General features: G+C 42.5%; 1 protein-coding gene across 2 annotated transcripts in view; it reads left to right on the forward strand.

Annotated features, from left to right (window-relative positions):
• Positions 1 to 1,295: 1,295 nt before the first annotated feature.
• The window catches only part of ripor3 (RIPOR family member 3), a 55,563-nt gene continuing 31,354 nt past the window's right edge, over positions 1,296 to 25,504 (forward strand). Inside the window, exons 1-2 of one of the 2 annotated variants that reach the window (XM_085775705.1) lie at positions 1,296 to 2,020; positions 18,247 to 18,337. The gene's annotated coding sequence lies outside the window, so the exon portion shown is untranslated. The remainder of the gene's footprint in view (positions 2,021 to 18,246; positions 18,338 to 25,504) is intronic. The other variant, XM_085775706.1, reaches the window with a different exon arrangement.

The following is a 25,504-nucleotide window of genomic DNA, read 5'->3' on the forward strand; positions in this document are numbered from 1 at the left end:
TAATTACCAAACAAATATAAAGCAGCAGAGCAAACATCAGGGACCTTAAGCACAACTCCACATCATTACAGGACTTCAGATGGAGCCAGAGTCAGTTAATGTGTCCCACATGAACCTGGTGTCAGTGACACCGCAGCAGGCTGATCTGGACAACTTCACCAACACTCAGAGCTTAATTACAAGTTCAAGGACTTCAGTCAGAGTCTGTCAGTCATTGTTCTTTCACACAGCATCATGGGAAAGTTTCTGGACAAAGTTGAAGTGTCTTAATCTGTGATGTGGGACGCTAATGACAGAAAACAACAGTGTGCTGGTTTCTAGCGGGATCTGAAAATGCTTCACATAACATGGTAGATTAAAAGAAAAGGGAAACCAGCATCAGTTGTTTCAGCAAATGTTCATGTTGAAGTGATGCCAAGTAGCAGCACTTTCTCTAAGAGGGAAGTAGTGACACCCAAGACATTATCTGAAATAATTAAAATGTTTTTACCAACACATGTGTAAGATCAGAGAAAGTTAAAGTTAAAATATAAAATAACAAGTGTCAGGTCAGGGAACACATCTATATTGTCTGTAGACGACATCTTTCAAATATTTAATGTCCAAGCTGTTTGTTTCCTGGTACTGCTAAACTGTAAGATCATCCAAATTAAAATAATAAACTAAACTATGCTCCTTATCTTCCTGAAAATCAACAAGGTGAAGAAAAAGCAATTAAAAAAAAGACTGAGGAGGGAGGCAAAATGATAATACACTTTTATCCTTTCAGCATGTTTCTGTGTAGCCTGAATGAATCTGGATGTGGAGGGTCTGCAGGATAAACAACCAGGACAAGACCAACTTCTGAAAGCCAAATAAAACCAAAAACATTAAAACAAAGAAAAGGAAATATAAGCATGTAACATGCACGCTACAGAAATAATGTGAGTTAATATTTACACATTTAAAACTTCACCCAGACAAACTAAATTCTTAAAGTCTTTTCCTGCCGTTCATTCACTTGACTGAGTCGTCCACTTGCTCTCTTGTGCTTTGCTAATAAAGTTTTCCAAACACACAGATGTGACCGAGTGTGTATCCAGTGTGCACTGTTTATTTTCACAGATGTACGTCCATCAGTCGGGACGTGAAGCAACACAGTCACTGATGTACGTCTCTGAGCCCCCGCCAAGTTCTTCAGCTTAAAGCCAAACATGATACTCTCCAAGTGGAGAGGGGAGGAAAGAGAAAGGGGGGAGGAGGAGGATGAAGAGGAGGAGGAGGGCTTCAGAGACATTTTCTGTTACTATTGCACTAAAAGGAAAAAGAAACAAAATAGAAAAGGGAAGCAAAGAGAGAAGGAGTGGGATAAAGAGTGGAGCAAGGAGAGGAGGCATTAAGGCAACTGAGGGGGAGGAGAAGGGGGAGAAAGAGAGAGGATCCCCAAGGAAGAGAATAGAGAGAGAGAGACGAAGGGGTTTTAGTTGAGAAAAAGAGAGAACGATAAGAGGGAAAATGACAAATTAGACATGACAGAGTGAAACTGAAGGAGGAGGAGGAGAAGGAGAGGCATAATTAAGAAGAACAAAAGACAAGAGACAGAGCAGAAATCAAGACAGAAAGAGGAGCAGCAGAGAGAGAGAGAAGAGATGAAGAGACAGAGAAAGACTGACAAAGTTTAAGTGAAGCTAAAAAAAAAAGCAAAAAGAGGAGGAGAGAAGGAGAGAGAGAGGAGGAGAACAGAGGAGAGTAGAAGAAATCGGGGGAAGTTAAGTTTCCACTCTTTCTGGCGTTGTTGTGAAACCCTCTGGAGCTGCAGCACTGAACGCTATCAGGACCGAGCAGGCAGCTGCCAAGCCCACTGACACACACACACACACACACACACACACACACACACACACACACACACACACACACACACACACACACACACACACACACACACTCATAGGAAGTGAGGGAGCTCCCCAGCAGTGTTGGATATGACTCGGCAGCGGTAGGACTGACAGTTGGAGGAGCCGGTTCTTGTCCTGGTCAGGTGAGTTTAATCTGCTTTAACTGACTCTAATGGATCAGTGAGAGTTTTATTATCTGTTCATTATTTAGCTCAGACTCAAAGAGGAAATGTGATGTCTCATTAGAGCAGACAGAGACAAAAAGTGAGAAGCCTGAAGTTTTATTAAAACGGGGGAAAGTCTGGATGAGCTGTGATTCAGCTGCTGCAGGAGACTGATCAAACTGTTCAAGGCTTTTCACCGTGACAAAACAGAAAAACAGTCGCTACTCGTGGTGTTGTTGTTGTTGTTGTTGTTGTTGTTGTTGTTGTTTCTTTTATCACTGGACTCAAACTACAGTCCGGACATTTGAGTGGTTGCCATGACGTTTAGAGGCAAACTGACTTCACCTGGTGGTGTTTGTTTAAAGAGGAAGATACAGTTTGCAGAGGCAAGAAGTGGACTCACTTGTTCACACACACACACACACACACACACACACACACACACACACACACACACACACACACACACACACACACACACACACACACACACACACACACACACACACACACACACACACATACACAAAGTGTGGACCTTTAGCCATTTTGAAAATCCAGAAAAGACAAGTTTCACTTTTACTTGTGACATACCTGTAGAACTAAAAGCTGCTCAATTAATCACAATGTAGGTAAATTGAAATTACAATATGGCCAAGTGTAAAATCAAAATAAAAGAAGCAATAATTTTTTCAGACAAAGGTAAAATGGTTCACATCATTGTTGTCGTGTCCACCAAACGCGCATTTTGCACTCACAGCGTTTACTTTCTACACAGATCCTGTAAAGTTCGGTGTTCCCAGCGCTCAGCGGAAAAATTGCGACTGGTTTTTGTCGCTGCGCTCAGAGCCCTTGGAGTAGAAATCTGTTCAACAACAGCACAGCGTTCGTCAGTGTCACTTGTCTGACACACCAATCAAAATCCAAGAAGGGACAGGACATACGTTACCAACAACAATCGAGCGGCGACTCGCCCAGCTGCTTTCTGGCTCAATTTTTATCATGCACCCACCCTCGTTTCGAAGGTACGCCAACCCCAGGGTTTATGTTGAAAGCTGCAGCTAATACTAGCTTATTATTTCTTATGCTCCATTGTATGCAAAGTCAATGTTATGTGGATCTACGTTGAAGTGTTTACATTAACAAGTACGCAGTGTTGGGCAGTTTGTCTTACAGATTTATTGATCACTAGATAACAGTGACTCGGAATCAAGTTGGTTCGATTTATTGCACGCCATAGAAACATATTTTCAAGACATAAAGAGACATTATCAAGCAAAAATGTAGCCTAGAAATCTAGACGCACCCTAGCGGCAGCAAATATATTTGCTCCGTAGGTAGGTCTAGAAACGAGCCATAGGAACTTTTTGAGTCTCGAACACCGATTGTGTTCACCAATCACAGCGCTCTATCTGTTTAGAGAGTCGTTGGGCGGGCTTAACGTGATGACGACATACATTTTAATTGGCTTGTCAGGCTAACGTCGTCCTGCTCTTTGCTCTGATTGGTCGTAGCGCTACCCTATTGCGTGCAGAGGCAGTTTGAAAGACAGCCTTCATCCCGCCCCCTGGATTGAGCCGAGGTCTACCGCTCGTTTCCAGATTATACATTTTAGTGATATAGTCTGGCTCGTCAGGCTAGCAAAAATGACCATTCACACTGAAACCATAATATACTGTTAGTTAGATAGTTGACAATCTGAGGCATGTTGGATGGGCAGGAAGTCAGACTGAGGCTGAGCTGAGCTCTGGGAGTCTGAGGGAAGTGGCAGGTGATGGGATTATGGGATGGGTTATGATGGGAGCAGGTGCACAGGTAGACGTGGAGATCAGGCGCAAGAGTGGAGAGGGTTGTAGTGGGAGGGGTCTTCACAATGAAGATCCCCTCCCCTCATCCTCCATGGTAGACCCTTGACTTTTCAAAGTGTTTTCTTAAAGTTTCAGTCTCTGGTTTATTCAGACGTGTGACTTCATTATTTCTGATACGAGGTCACGTCAACCCTCATCAGGGATCATCTCTTCGTCCCGTCTCCCCTCCCCTCCCTCCCCCCCTCCCTCCCTCCCCGTCGCTCGGCCTTGCTCTCTGAGCCACGTGAGCGTCAGTTTCTCATGAACCCCTGAGCGAGTGCAACTCCAACTGTCGAGCTGCCAGAGAAAACATCAGCACAACTAGTCGGGCCGGGGTCTGCTGCTCGCTCGCCCTCACCCTCACCCGCTCTCTGCACCCCCCCCCCACCCCCTCTCTCTCTCTCTCTCTCTCTCCTCTCCCACCATTGGCTCTTCAGTCCTGCAGCAGTTCACGGTTCCCTGAGTTCACGATTCTACTGGGGGTCAGTGAGGACTCAGTGGGGGGGTCACAGGCTCACTGTGGTTGAATTACATGCAAACACATTTCCCCTGAGGAGCGTGTGTGTGTGTGTGTGTGTGTGTGTGTGTGTATCGACACACTCATAACAATGGGAGATCTGTAGTTCAGTGGAGTGTGAGTCCAGTGTCTCACTAACAAGTTCAGACGTCTCTACAAAGACGACGACCTGATATAAGTGACTGTGACCACAGTCAGATTAATGTAATTTGTCTTTGTGGTCTAATGAAGCGTACAGATGCTCTGTCATCGTGTTTATGGTTTTATTGTCAGACACACGCTGACTCTGTGTGTGTGTGTGTGTGTGTGAGGATGTATCCTTTGCACTTTAATGAAGTGTGTAAGTGCTTCTGAAAGGCGAATGGCACGGTGGGTTAAGTCTAATAAAACACAGTCGGAAGGTGTTTTGTGTCGACTGCACAATGTGACACATCCACTCTCTGCAGCTCTGGTATTTCTATAAGTGTCATGTATTCATTATGTACAGTACTGTATGGTTTGATTTGAATGCACTATCAATCAAAACAATAAAAACAGACGTCCGACCACAACAAACAGCTGAAAAAAAAAGCTTTTAAGAAGCACATGAAGCAACAATTGCTACCAAAATATGTTTAAACTTGAGTTTAAACCCTTTAAATCAATATAGTATTCTGCAGGCTAATGGGACAGATGTTTCTGGTTATTCTTTTTGAGATTTTCGGTATTTCATGGCTGAAAATGACACTTTGGTACCTGCAGTGATCCTGCTGACAAGTTTTGAAGCCTATTGTCCCATTTTCAGGCTTCACTATTTATCATGTTAGTACAATGACCCCGAGGGCTCAACACACTCTAACTTCATAAAACTTCAGCTCAACAAATTCAGAAAACAACTTCATCAATTTGACAACACAAGCTCTGCAAAAACTCAACAAAGGTGTTTCCGGGGACACAAAAAAGTGACGCAGTGAGTTGAGCTCTCAGGGCCACCATAGTTTTGATTTGTCTGATTTGTGTGGGAAACAGGGAATAAACAGACCAGGGGATTGACCTCTGCTGCAGGATGTGTGGGCTAGTGTGTGTGTGTGTGTGTGTTTGTTTGTGTGTCCAGGTGTAACAAGATCTTCGGTCTAATTAATGCTGCTACATGTGTTTACATCAACAGAACCACCACCTCATTAATTCAGATTCATTAGCATAATAGCCTAACTGTAAACAGACAGAAGCCTGCTGAGAGGTCTCGTCCTGTCGTCAGCTCTGCTCTGCACTTCACCTGGACTCTAATGGGACTGTGTTCAATAGGAGTGGGTGTCTGTTGTTCACGATGGCAAGGCAAGGCAATTTAATTCGTATAGCCCGTTTTTACAAACAGTTTGTCTCAAAGGGCTTCACATGGCATCACAACAACATCCTCTGCCCTTAGACCCTCACATCGACTGAGGAAAAACTCCATAGATGGTGTTGAAGGGAGGAGATCAAACAGGTGCTGACAGAGAGAGACACAATGACAACCTACAGGTTTAACAGGAGCCATCATCTCCAATATTCCTTGTAAACATTTTTGCAATGATCTCGCATGATCTTTTGTATAGTTGGAGGCTAAAGATTTTACTTTTAACAATAGATAACTTTTTTTTTGTTCGATGTGGCCTATTGTTCATAAAGTAAACTCTTTGAAAATGGAAATAAAATAAATAAAAGTAACTACAAAAAAGTCTTAAGCCTAGAATATTTTTCTTTACAAGCCTGTGACTCCTACAGCGTTGTGTGGAGCAGAATGAACAAAAACTGAATGAACATTAACATTATTTTTATACAGTATTACAGTAAGAAACGTTCAGAGGATGAACATGTCTCCTGAGTTTCTCTGAAGGTCACCATGGAAACAACCTCTAGACCAGTGTTGGCAAATTGAACCTTTTAACTGAGGGTAACAGGTTTAAAGGTGAAATGTAGACATAAGTAAAGAGTCACAAGTTCATTTTGGTATGTGTGTGTGTGTGTGTAAAAAAGTATTTTTATGTTTGTTTGCATGCTTTGTCGGTCTGTGCAATGTTCAGTGCATGTGCCTGCATTTTCATGAGTGTGTGTGTGTGTGCAGACACTAAAACAGCTGTTGGGTGATGAATCATTTCTTTACAAAAAAAGGTGTGCTGCACTAAGCTGAGGTGGTTACTTTGTGTGTGTGTGTGTGTGTGTGTGTGTGTGTGTGTGTGTGTGTGTTGCTAAGATTTACATCCTTAGTGATTTATAGCACCAAGTTCATCCTTTCAACAAAGCAGCTCTATTCCCTGGTGCCATCCACTACACTCCTCAAACACACACTCACATACATTACATACACCTTTGCTGCTTCCAATTAGTCACATGACATCATCTGACACACGCAGACACACACACACACACACACACACAGCTGATCTCGCCCTGTGACCTACAGGTCCACGAACCCTCTGGAGAAAAAAAGGAATCTGCAGCCAGATGAATTCAGACCAGAGCTCTCGATTCAGGACTTGCACATTTCTCTCTAGACTTCATGTGTTCAGCTGTGGTGAAAAGATGCATCACAAAGTGATTAATCTACTAACAAAAACATCAGGTGTCTGCTCAGAACAGATGTGATGGCAGGTCTGACATGTAGCTACAGTAGACGACAGAGGAAGATCCCTCTGGATCTGGGCCAAGTGTTTGTTTAGATCACAATCACACAAGCTGCTCACAGCCCACAAGTAACTCTGTAGAAATGAAGATTTAATGGAGCGGATATTTTTCTCCAAGATAGTGAGACGTCCCAGAAAAGATCTTTGAGCATGTGATAAACATGTCAAGCCTTTCAACTAGAGGTAAAAACTCCAGAGGGTGGGGGTGGTTTTATAACTGATTTTGACTGCTTTTTACCTCCACATCGTAATATAAATTTTGCTTCTGCGGCAGTGAAGGGCAGCAACAAAGATCAGTTACAGCTGGATCATATCTGCAGGATTGCTACTGGAAAATACTAAAAGATTGTTTTACAAGTAAAAACCATAAACTACATTTAATCTGCATATCCCAGTGCAAGATCGAAAATATAACTGTATTACATCCAAGATGTGCAAAGTATTACGTAAATCAAGAAAACAAGGTATTATCAAGTTCATGATACTTCATTCATCATTTCAACAGAAATTTTACTGATAAATTTCCAACTTAAGTTCCAACTCAGTGTCAACACACATTGGTTTTTAATGTCGAGTCAAAATTTATTTTTACAGATTGGACGGTTAGTTTGAGTAACAACACCTGTGAAACAGCAAATATTCAAAATATCATTTATTTTTAAGGATCAAGTCTGTAAAACTTCTTTTATTTTTGATCCATGAGAGGATATAAAAACTATCTCAGTTTAGTTTTACATCTGGAGCTCTGGTAACAAGAGGTCAGCCAATCAGAAGAGAGGAGGCTCTGAACCAATCAAAAGAGAGAAGGATCTCTCTCTCTCTCTCTCTCTCTCTAGTGGGATTTAGATTTGTTACGTTGGCCAGGGCGAGGCTAGCTGTTTCCTGGTTTCCAGTCTTTATGTGAAACCAAGCTAAGGTGAGCCAAGTTAAGCGAAGCTAGGCTTACCAACTCCTGGTTGTAGCTTCAGCTCATCTGACTGTGTAGGCTAACAAAGAAATGTCAAACAAAGTAACACTGGCAGAGGAGTAGTCAGATATTCTTTGACTGAAACATGCTCGATTAATTAATTGATGATTGATTAATGATTGGTTATGGTTGGAGACTTGGTGCGATTGCAGGATTTAAAAACCAGATGATGACTGTCCTGATTCTCGGCCGTAAAATCTCCTGTACGTCGCAGAGAAAAACGATACGTTCAAGAGTAGGAGTGAGTTGGAAATCAGATTTTTGGACGGAAACTTTTCCATTGTTTCATGACGGCTGCAGAGAAAATGACAATATGTTTTTAGTTTTTCAGTGGGAGTGAGGATGGAGACAGTCTTTTATTAAACATAAAGGGACTTTTGTATCCGGCCTCTGAGGCACCTAAGTAGAAGAAGAAAACTTCCCACTCCCTTATTACTGGTTTAATCAGCTCGACTGGTCCTTCAACTGGTCCAAGCCCAGTGAAACAAGTCTGAACACATCAGGATCACTTGACACATTTATACACCCAGGTGCATTATATTCAAAAGCTTAGTGACTGTGCAGAGGCCTCATCTACAGATCGGGGACCAGCTTAACTATAACCAGCTGTTTTTCTAGTTTTCTGTTTTGCCCTTTACAGTAAAATGCACACGATAGCTGCTGAGTGAGCACAAATCTGAAGCTGCAGTTCCTCTACTGACCACTAGAGTGAGTCTCCAACAGTGAGTTAGTCCCTTACCTGATTAATTCATTCATTAAAATTTCCTACTTAACTGCAGAAATAAACATGTTTACTGCCTGGTACAAACAGATTTGGTCCCTACAGCTCATTTCCTCCTTCATGACGACTGGTTACAGAACGCACTTGTTTACATTTTAGTAACACTCTGAAAGTATGGTGGACTGAGGCGCTGCCAAGATGGCAACAGTGGAGCAGCTCACTCTGAGCTTCAGACGCCTGTGGGTGGGTTCAAAGAGGCAACATCCATCTTAACTTGCAGTATGTTTTCTGCTCGTATTGTTGGACGACTAATTCTCTGGAAATCCTTACATGTCCAGTCAACGACATAAGGCTTTGTAGGTCAGGACACCGAATTAAGATCTAAATTACAGAAACTTTATTTTATTTTACTTTTGGATGAAACTCGTTCATCTCTGTTTCTAAACCAAACTGTAAGGGCTTTAAATTGAGAGTCTGTGAAAATGGTGTGAAAATAATTGTAATGTCAGGTTTATGACTTCCTGAGTAGACGCACACACTGAGAGACCCTGACTGCTCTCTTACAAATTTCCTGCTGCCTAATAAAGCAAGAATGCAGTAGACGTACTGTATTTATGACTCCCTTATAAGCATATATAAGGTTTTTTTTTTGCACAGATTGGGGTGGGGTTGGTATTGTCCCACTCAGACATAGACATCAGTTATTGCCTGGTTATTACTTCACAATTAAAGCTGTCTTCCCTTCATATGATAATTAGGCCTATACAATATCTATTTCCCCAAGGTGAAAATATTCATTAACATACTGTATATATACATAGAGTGAATTTCCTCAAATACACCAAGCCCAGTTTTTCTTGATCTATCTTTACATCTGACCCACCACAACTTAGACAAAGAATATTCATACTTGTCCTCCACTGTGTTCACTTTACAGCTGTTTACAGAAGATTTTTAAGAAGCTCAAAGTGTCAAAAACTAAACTAGTGTCTCATTTCATCTCTTAAATCTGAGGCTCCAAAAAGGCAAAAAAAAAACCAAAACATCCAGTATTTCACCAAAGTGTAATTTAATAATATGTAAATACAACATTTTGACCTTGTTCTTCTCCATTAGTCATTTCACAAACACTCAGATTCATCATGTGAAGCTCTGAATTAAACCCAGTGAAAATATTGTCGTCAGGTAAACCTGACAGCTGCTCCACTAAATCACTGCTCTGTGTTTTCATATTTGGCTGTTACCCCCGTGTTACTCTTCTGTTTTAGTTAAATGTTCACATTTAAGGTTCAATAAGATGTTTTTAATGATTTACGTAAATGATAAGGTCCAACCAGAGACGTGCAGTAGCTCGCCAGATAATCCTCTTTGTTTTCATTTGGCCAGGATAAATTAACAGCAGAATGTGTTACTGTTGTGAGTTACTGCTGCTGTGTGTTAATACATTTCATTGGCCGTATGTGTTGCAGGTGTTGCGTGGTGTTGAGTGTTTTCTGTGGTTGTGGCTCTGTAGTGAGCAGGCCTCCTTCTGTGCAGAGCATCAGTCAGAGTTTTATTGCTGTCATGAATCAGTCGTAAAGAAATGAGCCAAACTCTAAGTTCTGGACTAACATGTCTTAATTTATTATTAAAACGAGTAACTACAAACTATGTGTGAACTTAAGAATAAACACTTTCTTGTACTTTCTGATTGATAATGATACTTTGATTTAAGTCCTGAAGATTAACCGAGAAAGCTACATGAGTCACAGTTGATGATCCATCAGGTTTGATGTACATTTAAAGATCTGTCTGTTGAGTTAAGTTGTTTTAATGCAGGAAAAAGGTTTGAAAGAGATGGTAAAAACAAATCTAAGAACATTTCTTTTAAATCTTGATCAGAGGAGTTACTACAGTTGAATTCACCGATACACACAGTGAGGACAAACACATGATGTAAGTCTGAAACTCCAGAGGGTTCATCCAGGATCCATCGTGATCTACAAGCCCCACGAGTCCAGTCTGACACTGCACACTGCACCGCCTTAAACACAGCGAGCCACCCAGGGTCAATGGTCAAACCCATGTTCTGATCCCTGACAGGTCGGCAGCAGCAACACGTGTTCAGACACACACAAGACACACGGTCAAGTCGAGAAGATGAATGTGAGGGACAGAGTCATGCTGGGGTATTTTAAAGTAGTGTGTGTGTTGTTTTTATCAGTTCATAGCACGCATCCTGCTCCCCTGTATGATCACTGGAGCTTCTCCTCTGTTCACTACTGATAAAAGACAACACACGAAAATACACCACTGAACTGAGCTGAGCTGAACTGAATGAATCAACAATATACAGCCCATCTGCAAATGAGGCGTTTAGGACACCTGTAAACAACAGCATCTACCAAACATCTGCTTGTGAGGCATTCAGGGGACATTTGCACATAGCAGCATCTAGCAAGTGTAACGGATGTGCACTCACTCCACCCATAAAACACGTGCTAACCAACCCACCAAGTGGTTGTCAACCTCTTGGCGAAGAGGTTAGCATCGTCGCCTCTGGTGCGGGAGGTCGTGGGATCGAACCCCACCTAGGGCAGGCCGTGAGAAACACAACGCAGAGGGCCAGATATGACATCGGCTACACAAGTAGCCTAGAAATCTAGACGCACCCAAGCGGCAGCAAATATATTTGCTCCGCAGGTCAGTCTAGAAACGAGCCATAGGAACTTTTTTAGTCTCGAACACCGTTTGTGTTCACCAATCACAGCGCTCTATCTGTTTAGAGAGTCGTTGGGCGGGCTTAATGCCATGACGACATACATTTTAACTGGCTTGTCAGGCTAACGTCATCCTGCTCTTTGCTCTGATTGGTCGTAGCGCTAGCTAGCGCTACCCTATTGCATGCAGAGGCAGTTTGAAAGACAGCCTTCATCCCGCCCCCTGGATTGAGCCGAGGTCTACCGGTCGTTGCCAGACTATACATTTTAATGATATAGTCAGACTATACATTTTAATGATATAGTCTGGCTTGTCAGGCTATCTAGCAAGGTGACTGGAGACCAAACTATCAATCAAACTTCCGACATAAAGTTTGATTCATTTGTAGCACGACACTAAGACATAAAACACAACAGTGAGTAACACACAGAACCACTTCACTATTCACATCCAGTGGGAGTTCGTCGTTATGCTGCTCGATCACTGCTTTATGTGTTCGAGTGCCAGGACGTCTGTCACTGGTCAGAACCAGCTTTTTGTTTTTATACTACCTGCTGAGGAGAGAGGGAAAAGAAACTCTACACCGCAAATCACTGCTGATCTGTCTGAGGTTAAACACATAATGCTGTATTTTAGGCTGGGGTTTTATGAGCTGTCGCTGAGCCGGGACGCCCCCCACCTCCCCACCCCCTGCAAAGTGTCATTTAGTCACAGTAAAACTTTGGAGGCCTCAGGAGGCAGAACAAGAATTTCCATTTCACACTTGGGTGAAAGCTCCAGATTGGCTGAGCTCAGAGCACTCAATGGCCAACATTATGCCAAGTGAAGTCAATCATGTGGAGGGGAAAAAGCTCCTCACATATACGGCGGGCAGCTTTACATTTATGTTTCAGGCTGTGGGCCGGGTTTTAAAACATGAAAAAAAAACACAAGAATAAATCAGGATATTCCTCGTCCAAGTGGCCTGATAACAAGAGCAACGGGCTGCAGCGATATGTCAGAGCATGTGGAGCGTTCGCACTGTCGGACTCTTGGCAGAAGTTTTCATCTGCACTGCTCTGGACCCCCACCGTCCTGCAGCAGAGCCGGTTTGGAGCCAGATCTTCCAAACTGGGCCCTGCTGAGCCACAGGGAGTCTGGTCTCTGTGCTGCAGTGCACATACATGCATCTGCTCATTTTCACATCTCAGGTTTCTCTTCATGAGTAGACCCCGGCTGAACTAATGCACAGTGATATCTTGGCTGTTGGACAGAAATGTAGGAATTAAAGCAGCATTATACGGACACAGGGGTTAAAGGAAGTTGAGGGGGGGTGTAGGTCCGAATATAAAGGACAACATCTACAAACCTCAAGTTTCTCTAGATAACCACAGCAGCTCAGCAGCTCAGAGAGATGACAGTATCAATGAGACCTGCAAAGTGTCCTCAGACTTTCCTCTTTAAGACACTGAGGAACAGTTTGTTGTGAGTATTTGTTGTATTGTTATGTGTATTTTGTACCAGTTAACGCATTTGTCTGCTGTTGTAAATGTCCAATGTTGAAGGTGATTGTTTAGACACTTCGCATCACTGAAAAAATAATTGGAGTGTGTTCATCTATCAGTCACTTATATCAATAGCTATCAAACCTGTCAACAGCGACTTAGAGGACCTGAATTCAAAGACGTGGCTTCATACAGTAGTTGCAGTTACAGGTCATAGTGACCTGCTGCACATGGACCGACACAATGACAACTTTGTGTAGCATTAATGTAAACATTTGTTAGTTTCACCATTGATGTTGTTCAGCCTGCACTGTAACGACTTTAATTGCGTTTTTTTTGGATAATTAGCGATTAGCAAAACGATGTGAACACAGGATGTGAAACAAAACCTGTGTTCATGGAATAAACTCTCAGCTCTGTGTCGGCCGTGTGCAGCTAGTAGCAACTGTTCATGCTGAGCTAAAGCAGATAACGTCAAATTGTCATCACCTCCAGCTCCCACAAAGGCAGATAACTGCTCACAATTTAATTTTTTTTTTTTTTTAAAAGATCACCGTCAGTGTTAGTGGAGAGCAGGTCTGTGATTTGAGCCACTCCCACAGAAAGTGGCTGCCAACTGCAAAGGTGATTACAGTTTATTACATAACAAACAATTAGTCATGAGGCTCGTGCTCAAATTGTCATGAGAAATAATATTACAGTGTGTGTGTGTGTTGGCATACTGTATTGTACATTGTGTCACTGTAACATTTCTGTTTCCTGTTGGTGTCTCTTGTTATTCTTCTGTTGACACCAACAACTCGGTTCTTGTGTTTACTCTAAACCCAACTCAGATGTAAACTGCACAGCTTCCTGAAAAACCACATACTGTAAATAAATATGGAGCCACAGGTGTCTGAAGCTCAGAGAGAGCTGCTCCACCGTCACCATCTTGGCAGTGTCTAAATCCACCCCCCACTCCTAAATAAAAAAATATGGGCAAAGAGGAGTGGCCTGTGTGTAACTGAGTTTTCGCGTTTTAGCTTCAGTTCTTCACACCGTTAGTTGTTAAAGTAACATTGCAGAGTTTTTCGGCCTTAAAATAATGTTTCCAGACTCATTGCAATGGTAGAAAAATGGTTAATAGGATGAATGGTGCTGCCGCCGCAGCCTGAGCCGGGTCGTGTCGGCTGAAACTGCACTATGTAACTTCCCTGCATGGGTACGAAACACTGCCCCCCCTCCTCTCCCCTCCCCTCTGCGTCGAGGGAGAGACGTGGTGGCAACTGCAAAGGTGCCCCCACCTTTTCAGTGATGTAACTAGTACCCCTTTCCCACTGGTCAAAAAACCCGTTTAAACCCGCTAACAACGGCTTTTGGTGGCAGTGGGAAAGGCGCACCGAGCGGGTCAAACGACTCGGCAAGCGACGCGGGTTAAAATCGCCTTTAATCGGCTCGGCTCTGAACGGCTTGCAGTGGGAACGCCAGACCCGCGTCAACCCGCTAATTTACGTGATGACACTGAACGTTACGTGACACTACGTCATCGCGCCGGTCGCGTCTCATATCACGTACCAAAACAAAGCTCTGCTCCGCTCTGCTCTCATCCGAGACTGGGATCAAAAGATCAAATAACACTGACCAAAAACGATTGAAAAAAAAAGAAACGACAGTGTGTTTAACTGACGTGTTGTGCCGCGGACGTCCGTCACATGGCCGCGGCAGACTCGCTGTCCTCCGCGGTCCTGGTGCTCAGGTCGGCCAGCCAGAGAGTCTGCCTCGGCGGACGGACACTCCGCGGCGGGCGGCTGTGGCATGACTGTGTGTGTCTCTTGCACCGCGGATGAGAGCGGGGCGACTGGTTTATGCTCTGTCTGGTCCCCCAGCGGGGGGTCAGACTCGGCTCATTTTGGTCAATAGGAAAGGGGCCAAATGCCGATTGTTAGCGGGTCGACCCACGTTTAAAAAACCCGCGTCGACCCGCTAATTTTAGTGGGAAAACGGCTTAGGATTCGAATTTGCATAACATCACCCCTACCTGGGACCGGTAGAAGGGGACGGGCAGGCCAAGCATTTAAAGGGACAGGCTCTGAAACCAGCCGTTCTGAACAGAGCTGTTTTGAGAGGATGAAAAGAGCTGAGATGTTTGATCCTTGGGGTATTTTGACCGAAGCATGTCACAGACATGTCTTTAAAACACCTGGGAACTATTTTAATTTGTGGAAAAGGGCGATAATATGTCTCCTTTAAAAATGAAAGATTTAAAAAAATTATATTTGTCATATAACCAATAAATTATCAGAAATATCAGACTAATAATCCCATGTCACATCAGGCTCAAAAGACTCATTGCACAAATTTGGAGAGCTCAGGTTGTGATGCAGCGAGATACTTGACAAACTGGACGGCCCAGAAGCATGAATCACAGATCTACCATGACCATACAAACAGCGTCCTCTTGTATCAACTGATTTGAAGGGATTTAGGTTGGAGCAGAACTGAAATTAAGATATTAAACTTAAATGTGAAAACTTTGAGTGACACGAACCACCGACCTACTCAGGTCCCATCAGTGACTGTCAGGCAGTCGTTTAAAGCCGTGTGAGTCTCAAACTGCAGTAACAGCTGTGAAACCCTCTGGTACCATAACGGCCGGCTCAGCGTGTCCTTCCTCATCCTCTGCTGAAGCCATCAGACGCTGTTTCCACAGGGCAGCTCAGGTTTTCAAGGTAAAAGTCAAACAAGTGCCTCAGGGAAACTCTGGCCACATCCACGATAAGAGACTCCAGCAGTGACATGTGCTAATATTTAACATGCAACAGTGCAGATTTTAAATACTACTCTGGGACACAGATTTTCTGATAGATTCTGTTAATGTTGTGAGGATCTCAGAGCAAAGTGGTTATGTTTCTGTATGTCTTAGTGGCAGCAGTTGTAAGACACTCAACTCTGAATGGCTGTTTTCTGAAATGTGCACTATTTGTTGGCGTGCATCCACCATGGCACACAGCTGCCTTCAGTTGTCTGCCAGAGCGTGGCCACATCTAATGTTTTGAACTCTGAATACTGTATGTACTGGTGATGAACTCTGATAAACTGAGGGAAGAGGTTTGTACAAACACTCATTCATCTATCTGTCAGTTAAACTCATCAATGTGAAAAATGGAGAAAGAGAAACACAGTTGTGGCAGCAGATTGAGAAACATGAAGTCATTCGTAATTTGTACAGCACATTACACAGAACACAGGCTAATGCTAACAAGCTCACACGTGTCCTACTTAGTGTTTTATTGAGTGTGTTTTGAGGGATTCCCTATAGATCACAAACTATTTTCTCTCAGGGGAGACAACGCCATCGTGTCCTTGACCTTGAACTTCAGGTTGAGACCACAAGTGTCTCTGTATGTGGTTTACAGTAATTGTTACTGGGTGACAGGTGTATACAGCATTGGCCTGTAGGGGCATGGCTTTTCAGGAGGGATGACGGGCAGGTGAGCAAACAGCTGTGAAATGTACTGAGTTTGCAGATGCCATAGTCTGATCTGACAAAAAGTGAAATAGGATATAAAAGTGTACTATTTTATTATTGGAGCATTTGTGTTAATCTTTGTGTTAATCTCGTCCACTTTAATTCTAAGAGGCAACAAATTAAGAACCTCATCAATTTACTTTGTAACTCATCCAATAATGTGGATAGTTTGACTCAGTGAGAGGGGAAAACTGTGGGTATATGAACAGAAACAATTATGCTTGTGGCTAGAAATGAAAATCTGTTAGATAAGATAAGATGTCAGTACCAGCCATCAGGACCAAGTCCACCCACCTGGGCCTACCATCCAACACATACAGGATTTGATGTATTTGCCCTGAAATCTGCTCTATTTTTATTGAATCCTCTGAAAAACAGTCAGCCAATCATCATCTCTTCTGATTGGTTGACAGTGACCGGCTGTTACAAGACAGAGCTCCAGAGAGAAGCTGAGAGAGGAGATTTGAAACTACACCGATTTGTTTTTAAACACAGGAGATGAGGAAAATTAATAATGTTTATGTTGTTGCCTGGTTTTCTGCGTATCAGCACGACTCTGTAAATTAGTTTAAGGTGAAGGTTTGGACGTAAAGTTAAATTGCGGTGCTGCTAATCTCATCTCAACATCGTCGTATATCACAGCTTTAAATCCTAACGAGCTTTCATTCAGTGGTTAAGACGAAGCCCAGTCTGCAGTAACAGGACCCTAAGGTATCGTATCCTACATCTGCTCTGAGCATCTTCTGCTCCAGGTTCTGCTGAAACTATTCGTACCTTATGTTATCATCACGTTATTCAACAAAAATCAGGGTTTTGATTCTGATCATCTTCATTACACATCCAATCAAATCTAAATATGTGCTTTATTCACGCCTACACTACTATCAGACAAACTTTGTTCACTTAATACAATAGGAATATACATACAGGACTCCTGCTGAATGTTCACAAACAGGATATTTACTGTAATTGATTGATAGATTGATTGATAGACTCGCTGCATAAAGATATTTGTAGAGTTCAAATACAAACCAAGTTGAAGATGGAGGACGGTGGAAAACACTGGATGGCAGAAAAAAGTGCAGTTAGTTTGTGCGTGGTGTGTTTGAAAGAGGAAGAGAGAGTGTGTGTGTGTGTGTGTGTGTGTGTGTGTGTGTGTGTGTGTGTGTGTGCAGTCTGTTTGGGGCTCAGTTTAAGCGGTGTTGACAGCAGGGCTAATCGAGGCGAAGACCGTGGAGAGACAGAGTGATTACAAACCCAGAGCTCTCCTCCTCCTCCTCCTCTTCTACGTTTCCTCCTCATCCTCTTCATCTCACTCACATCACACACACACACACACACACACACACACACACACACACACACACACACACACACACATAAAAAAACCCACCAGGAAACAGACAGAGACAAACAAATCAGGAGAGAGGAGGAGAGAGTACTGGAGAGACTGAGTTAGAAACAACAGAGGAAGAGATGGATGAGGAGACAAAGAGGAAGAGGGATTCCCTTATTCTTTCCTCCAAGATGATAAAATAAAACATTGTATAGACAGAGAGAGAGAGAGAGGAAAGGGAGGTGGAAGAGTGTGGGGACAGTAGAATCAGTCGTTCATCCTGAATGATTTCTTTGATGTGTTTCTCCTTGAATCACATCTTCATAAAATCAAAACAAAGCACTGGTGTCGGCAGGCAAGGAGAAGGAGAGCAGAGGCTACACAACATGTCCATGAATGTGCTGAAACTTCTCTGCAGACGTGTGACGTTGGTTTCATCAGACAGAAACTAATGAGCTCCGTCTCCGTTTCCCTTGGTTTCAGCGTCATGTGAAGAAGAGGTGACACCAGAGTCTGAACGAAGGCGTCGTCACAGCTGTTCATGTTTCATCATCGCACAAGACACAACAACAGAGTAAGTGGCTGTTTTTCTGTTCAGCTAAGTGGGCGGAGTCAGAGTTTGATTCCTGTCTGAAACCAGTTGTTTATGTGGTGGCCATGACAACCAAGGTGCTGTACACCCGACGTTGCGCCGACAGTAATGCTGCGTTCAAAACAACTCTGAGTTCGGAATTCCCAACTCGGAAATTTCCGACTTCCGACATCATTGCGTTCACGCTGCAGGAACTCGGAAGAAAAAAAACATGGATACCTGAAGGAAGTTTGCCATATTGTGGAGATGCCGCAGATGAGTGCACATAATGTTAAAGCCTTGATAACAGTTAAACATTATTTCCGTCGCATACGAGGAACGCAATTTCACACCATACAACAATCACAGCTTAAGGCGAGACACCCCAGGTGAATAGGGTAAAAAATTTAACTAACAGCTATTGCCATGAAACTTTCTATGTTTATTACTTAGATTGAGACAATTATTTTTTGTATTACATGTTTTCTTAAATATTATGCTTACATATGGAAATTAGACATTATATAATTAAATATGCGTGAATTTGTGTACATTTCCAGACCCGAAATCTGAAGATTGGATAAAGCCACTTTCAAAATTCTTGTTTTATTTTGTTGACATATTAAAGTCAAAAGTTTTTACAGAGGGGATTTTGAATATCTCTTTTTATCACTTTGTAAATGAGAAAATACTGTCACCAGCCCTAAAAAATCAAATTTCGCCCTGTTTTTAGGTATAAATTGTTGTATAAATGAGGCTGTGAATGATATATCAACAATCCCCTCTGTAAAAACCTTCAGAATATAGGCAGGAATACAACTGGAAGGTTTGGTGTCTATAAGTGCTGCTGAACTGGAGATTTCGGGTCCAGAGTATAAGAAAAAGCTCATTTTGAGAAAACGGCCTTTAAAGATTCTATTGCAAAAATTCCACAAATTGGCTCTATGCACAGCTCTACTTCCTGAACTTAAGGCAGCTCCTTTGTTTCCTGTATTACATTATTGGACAAACTGATTAATCCAGGTGTGTCTGACCAATGTGACTACTCAGACACACCTGGATTAATCAGTTTGTCAGTAAATAAAAGAGCTGCCTTGAATTTAGAAAGCAGTGGAGCTGTGCATAGAGCCCATTGTTACTGGAAACAAGAGTGTCTGGCCACTGTGAATTTTAAGGTGTGTGGGCCAGTAGGTCAGAGAAAAAAAAAAAATAAATAAAAATAAAAGTAAAAATAAGAAACACTTTAGGTGTAGCCTAGTTGGGCTCATCTGTATGACAACCAATGTTTTCAGTTTCTCTCTGTCTGGCTAAAAATCATCTCTGGCCCATGTCAGTGTCACATCCGTTTCACCTCTGTCACTGAGAAGTAAACTACTGCACAACACGTGATTCTGAGGATCGATGTTCATTTTAAGCCCTGTACCAGCGCAGGGACATATTAAATCTCCGATCAGTTCATTCAGACGTCTGATGTGTAAAAAAAAAAAAAAAAAAAGCCACCGCTGTGTATCGCGCTGGTCTCCGGCGGCAAACACTCGTTTTTTACGGGTGACAGCTTCCGCGATGACGCACTTTGTAAAGGGATCTTATGGCTCGGTGAGTTTCTGTGCTGTGTCTTTTGTTGTCTAGCAAGTGAGAGTTGCTGTTTTATTTTACGTGAGGATTTAAATCGATTTCCTTTCCCCGTTTTTAAAAGTCCCTCCGCTGTTCAGAGCGCATCACGTGATGCTTCTAAACGAATCACGCTGTCGGAAAACGACACCAGCCAATGAGACCCTCCCTCGTACTTTTACGATTCGTCACTGGTACAAAGGAAATGACCATTTTTGGAACCGACACATTAGTGCAGGAGAGAGGGAGAGAGAGAGAGAGAGAGAGAGAGCTTCACAGCGATACCTGATATGACAGGAGTCTGAACAGACGCGGCTCGCTCCGCGATAGAACGCTCAGTTCTGGTGAATTTAGGAGAAATCTACAGGCGACACCAGTCAAAGTGAAGTAAAATAAACACCCATAATGTGTATTTTAGACTATTTTTTTGTATTAGTCTGAAAGAAGACATGTTATGGAAGCAAAATAGCCCAAAATCTCAAAATTGATAAGTGCATGAAAAAACGATGTTTTTGCCTGCCGTGTCTCGCCTTAATATAAACATATTTCATATCGGCTACTGCAATAATACACAAAAATATGCATTCAAACCTCAACAAATAACTTCAAATGTCTAAATTCTAACCGTTTAAGACGAGGGCCGCCATGTTTTGATGTTGTCGTGACCTCATGTTGGAAAGTCGGAGCTCTGATATGATACCCGAGTTTCCGACCTGTCATTTCCGAGTTCGACGCCGTTCAATTCATTTTTTATAACTCGGAGCTCGTTTTTTTTTCCGACTTCCGAATCGTCTTGAAGGCAGCATAACACTGTGACATCACCATGTTGTGTAATCGCTGATTGTCAAGGCCTATCCACAAGTTTCCGAACGTCATCTATGGTCAAAACTGGCTTCCGGTTTGCCAGTTTGGTGGAATTTTACGTTTACGTTTCCATGGTTTTCAGGCGTTGTCATAGTTGCGGTAAACGCATGGATCTATTAACACTGGCTTTTAACACGGATGTCAGTCTGTGTGATATCCACTGTTAAAAGCTGGTGATGATGATCCATGCGTTTTACAGATTTTCATTGGGGGGAAAAAAAAAAAATCCATGCATTTACCACGGCTACTGAAACCATGGAAATGTGAACATAACATTCCAAAACAGGCTACGTTTTTGACGTTCGGAAAAAGGTGGATAAGACCCAATCAGGAGCCGTCATGGGCATTGTCATCAGCATCAATGTGAGGGATGAGTTTCAAAATAAAAAGGTATCAGAGTTCAAATTCCTGCCAGTCTCACAAGATTTTCTTACCGATTATGATGATGATGTGATGACGAGTGTCTCTGTGAGTCGTTCTGTGTGGACGCTGCTGCTCTGACGAAACTCGTAAACATAAACAGGCTGGATGTTAGGTGTAATCCACATCTGGATGCCAATGCGAGCAGCACATTGCTCACATAGTTCCACACTTGACTGTTTATTGATGAACATAATCAGATAAGGATTATGTTCAGTACACACAGATGCGTACAGTCACTCTGAACCAGATGTTTCTCATCTTTGTAAAGGAAGATGAATGTGTAAGCAGCGTTGTGTGTGTGTGTGTGTGTGTGTGTTGGAAAGTACAGATGTTTGTATCTTTTGAGAAGCCAGAGGAGGTGTGTGTGTGTGTGTATGCATGTGTGTGTTTGTGTTTGAAGGGCCCAGATGTTTGTATCTCCTCAGGAAAATAGAGACGTACGCTGCGTGTGAACGAGTTTATGTCAATAGATTTAAGAGATTATGTTACCTCTGACTCTTTTAATCTTTGCACCGGCTTGGCCTGAACACACAGGAACCCTGGATGTCACTGCATAACACAACACACAGCAGGGAGGGGAGGGGAGGGGAGAGGAGGGGGGCTGGGCAGGGAGAGAGGGCTGAGGTCTGCAGAAAGGGTTAACACTGGAACAGAGAAAAAAGAGGAGAGAGATAAACGAAGTGATGGAGACGGGAGGAGACCGAGATAAAGAAACCTGAGAGGTTGGAAAAAGAGGAGACTCAGCAGAGTTGAACGACGGCCAGAGAAACATGAAGCCAGAGAAATGACAACACACACACACACACACACTCTCTCTCTCTTCCCTCCTTTAACCTGTTTCTTTTTTTTTTTAACATAATTTCCTGTGGAAGAACTGAAAGTTTAGTTTGTGTCTGTTTGACAAACGAGTAAAACAAGCAAGTAAACTACAAAATACAAAACTCAAATCAACAAGTTAAATTAATATTGTTTATAGTTAGTTAGTTGTGATTCACTGCTGCTTCAATAATAGTGTTTGCGATACTGCAGCATTTAAATGTTGACCATTCATGAAAAGTAACTGAGAACTTCCCCTCAATTAAATATGTTTATCTTTGTTCTTTATGTGTCGATGTGTATTTTTTTCTCTGTAACTGGTGTGTCAGAGCTGTGACATCAGTGTTGTTGGTATGGTTACACCTGCTACCACACTAATCGGTGTAACTCAATATCGGAGTTGCTTAACAACCTGGAGTTGATTTAATTTTACTCTTAATTTCAAAAGCAGGACTTGTGTTTAAAATAAAAATGACACTGTTTATTATGAGTGAGTATATGAGTATTATTTTGTATATTACAATATTTCTCTTGTGAAATGACTTTTAAATTTAGCTAAATGCTACTTCTGTCTTGAGTTAAAGGCAGGGGAGGAGATATTTTCTGGAGTATTTCTTACTCTATTGTTTTTAATTAAATACTTTTTCACAAAAATGAAAAATGTCTGTCACCTGTGGAAGGGACAACCCTGTAAAAACACCATCCAATCATTTTCAATGCCACTAACGAATTCATTGGATCATGATGCGTCTATCAGAATGCTACAGTATCTGGCCCTCCCTCCCCTCTCTGTGCACTCCCCTCTTCATTCACTTATCGTACGCGTCCTCAGAGTCTTCAACGATTTACGATACAGAAGAGATGACAGTTGTGTGGCGTGTTCCTGTGCTCTGGAGGCATGGCTTCGGAGAGAAGTCTGAAAAAAAGGGGCTTGGACTTTTGGATCATGTAGGTTTTCAAAATGTGGCCTTCTCGAACCATTTTTCCAGGATCTCCTGCTCTACCTTTAATGTCTAAAATTTTCACATCCAATGTGCAACAGTTCACTTGTCTGGATTCTGTTTCAGTAGTTGAATAAACAATAATCAATATTACACATTAAAGGTGTTCACTGGCCGTTTGTCCTGTTTGTCGCGCAGAGTTTCCAGTTTAGTTTAAGTTTACCCGAGTAAGGAAAATGAATTTGATTGGTCGTTAACGAGCGGGCGGGATATTCAATGTTTGGGGCGAGACCGAGCTCGGTGTGTGTGTGTTGTCTCAGACGTTTGATTGACGGATGACAGATCCAATATCAGTGGCAGATGAATCGTGAGCAACGTGACACATACTTCGTGCGCCTGCATTATCCAATGCGAAAAAAAACTACCACACTTTCATCCCAGATTTACTCGAAAATACAATTTTGCACAAAGTTTGGCCTACATCGTCTGATAGATGAGTTATTACAGTAATGTTAGGACCCACAGTGGGCTCAAATTCAATTTTCTTTTCTGTACAGCTTTAAGTAATTGTTGCTCTAGATTGTGAGGAATATCCAGATATCATCCACTTCCTTGTCATGAATTAAATGTTTGGACCACTACCACCCTCACATCTGTATCATAGGCTATCATAGAGTGGGAACAGGGGGAGACAACTCGTGATCAAAACATCATGTCCTGTTTGTTTGAAACTGAGAAGCATGAAAATGAGTCATTAGAAATACTTTGGCACATGAACAACAAACTGTCACACACTTTGTGCAGATTAAACAAACTCTTGTTATATGGCGTAAACATTTATTAGTGCAACTGTTATTCAGCGTCTGATGTACGGCATGTTCTGCTTTTTCCTCTGAATCAACAAAAATTCTTAAAATATTCTCGATCACATTTTCCCATCAACCCGAGCATTTCACCTCCCTTCCTCTCTTTCTTGAAGCGACCCTCCCTTCCCTCCAATCCAAACTAAATCCAAACATTTTGACAGAGCCGACTGTTGACAGCCGGTGTTAACACAACTGCAGCCCGGTGCCAATTCACACAATTTAAGACAAAGATCGATCCAATGACCTGAAAACAAAACTTCAGTATGGGGTGTACACACACACACACACACACACAAGGATTTGTCTTTTGCGAAACCGCTGAACATCATTGGTCAGAGTGGGTTGTTGTGTCAGTGCAATGTGTCATCACCAGTTACATAAAAGTTGCTTTTAGGTGTTTGGTTTGTCGAGCAGCCATTTTTTTTGGAGGTTCAGGTCACATTTAACAGCAGGTTGACCCTGTGAACTGTCATATATCGATGTCTTCCCTTTGTCCTGTGGTTGAGTGTGTATGTCAGAAGTTGTCATGACCCACTTCAAAACGTCTCCTTGAGGAGTAATAATTTAACCCCCACCCTCCTCTCTCCTACAAAACAGAGACTCTCACACTTGAAACTGAGTCATACCCATTAGACACAGGCAGAGAGATAAACAATAGAAAAGCAGTGATGCAGCATCAAGCTGGATGAAGAAGAAGAACACAAACTTGTTGTCCACACCCTTGTTCTAAGTGTTTATACCCAAACTTCTCTGTGTGATTACAGCGACTACAAAGAGATGCTCACAGGCTTTTGTTTCTTTCAGCCAATCAGGAGTCACAAGGAGGTGATTCATGTGGGTCAACAAAGACCAAGGATCTGGGATCATGTCTTGTGCATTCCCATATGTTTTCCAGTTTAGGCTATGTTTATGTTCAAAATAGGGGAAATGTTAAACACTGAAGAAGTCAATAGATCTTTTCTTGACAGTTCAAGCAAGTTCAACTGAAAACAAACAAGTTAGTGTCATCTTATGTTTTCATACCTGATCCAAATGGCCAGTAAAGGTAACACTCCACCACAAGAGCAGCTCAGACCACAAGAAGCACCACTGAGTAAAGATACTGTGAATCCGAGATCCAACCAAAAACAATCCAGGCACAACCATTAGCTCACACTGTGATATCATCTACAGCAATACTAGCTACCAATAGCAACATCATGGTGACCACATACTGGTCACGGGAAGTTAGCAAACGTTAGCATTGCTTGTGTAACATCACTAAAGCATCAAGTCAGTGACACATGGACCAGGTGGAGCCTTTAGCAGCTTGTAGGATCAACTCTAAGTGATCCACACAGTGAGACTCGGACAGATGTTCAGCATCACACTGACACTCTGACCACACACTCCAACATCACTCAGTACGTTTACATACACAGCTTAATCGAGCTATGCTTCAAATTCAATTTTGGCGTCTAATCAGACTTCTGACCTTCGCCCAGTTTATATGATACTGAGAAAACTGAATAACCGACGGGAACGTCCTCCTCCTCCACATCAGGTGGTGGTAATGCGTCGTTTCAGCAGGTTAATACGGCCCCTTTTCTGGTTGACCTATTGCGCGCGATTGTGCAGATAAGGTGCACGCTATCCCTCGTGGTCATGTT

This window comes from Trachurus japonicus, chromosome 5, assembly GCF_045865225.1.
Source record: "Trachurus japonicus isolate A0001 chromosome 5, Traja_1.0".
In the NCBI taxonomy this organism is placed as follows: domain Eukaryota; kingdom Metazoa; phylum Chordata; class Actinopteri; order Carangiformes; family Carangidae; genus Trachurus; species Trachurus japonicus.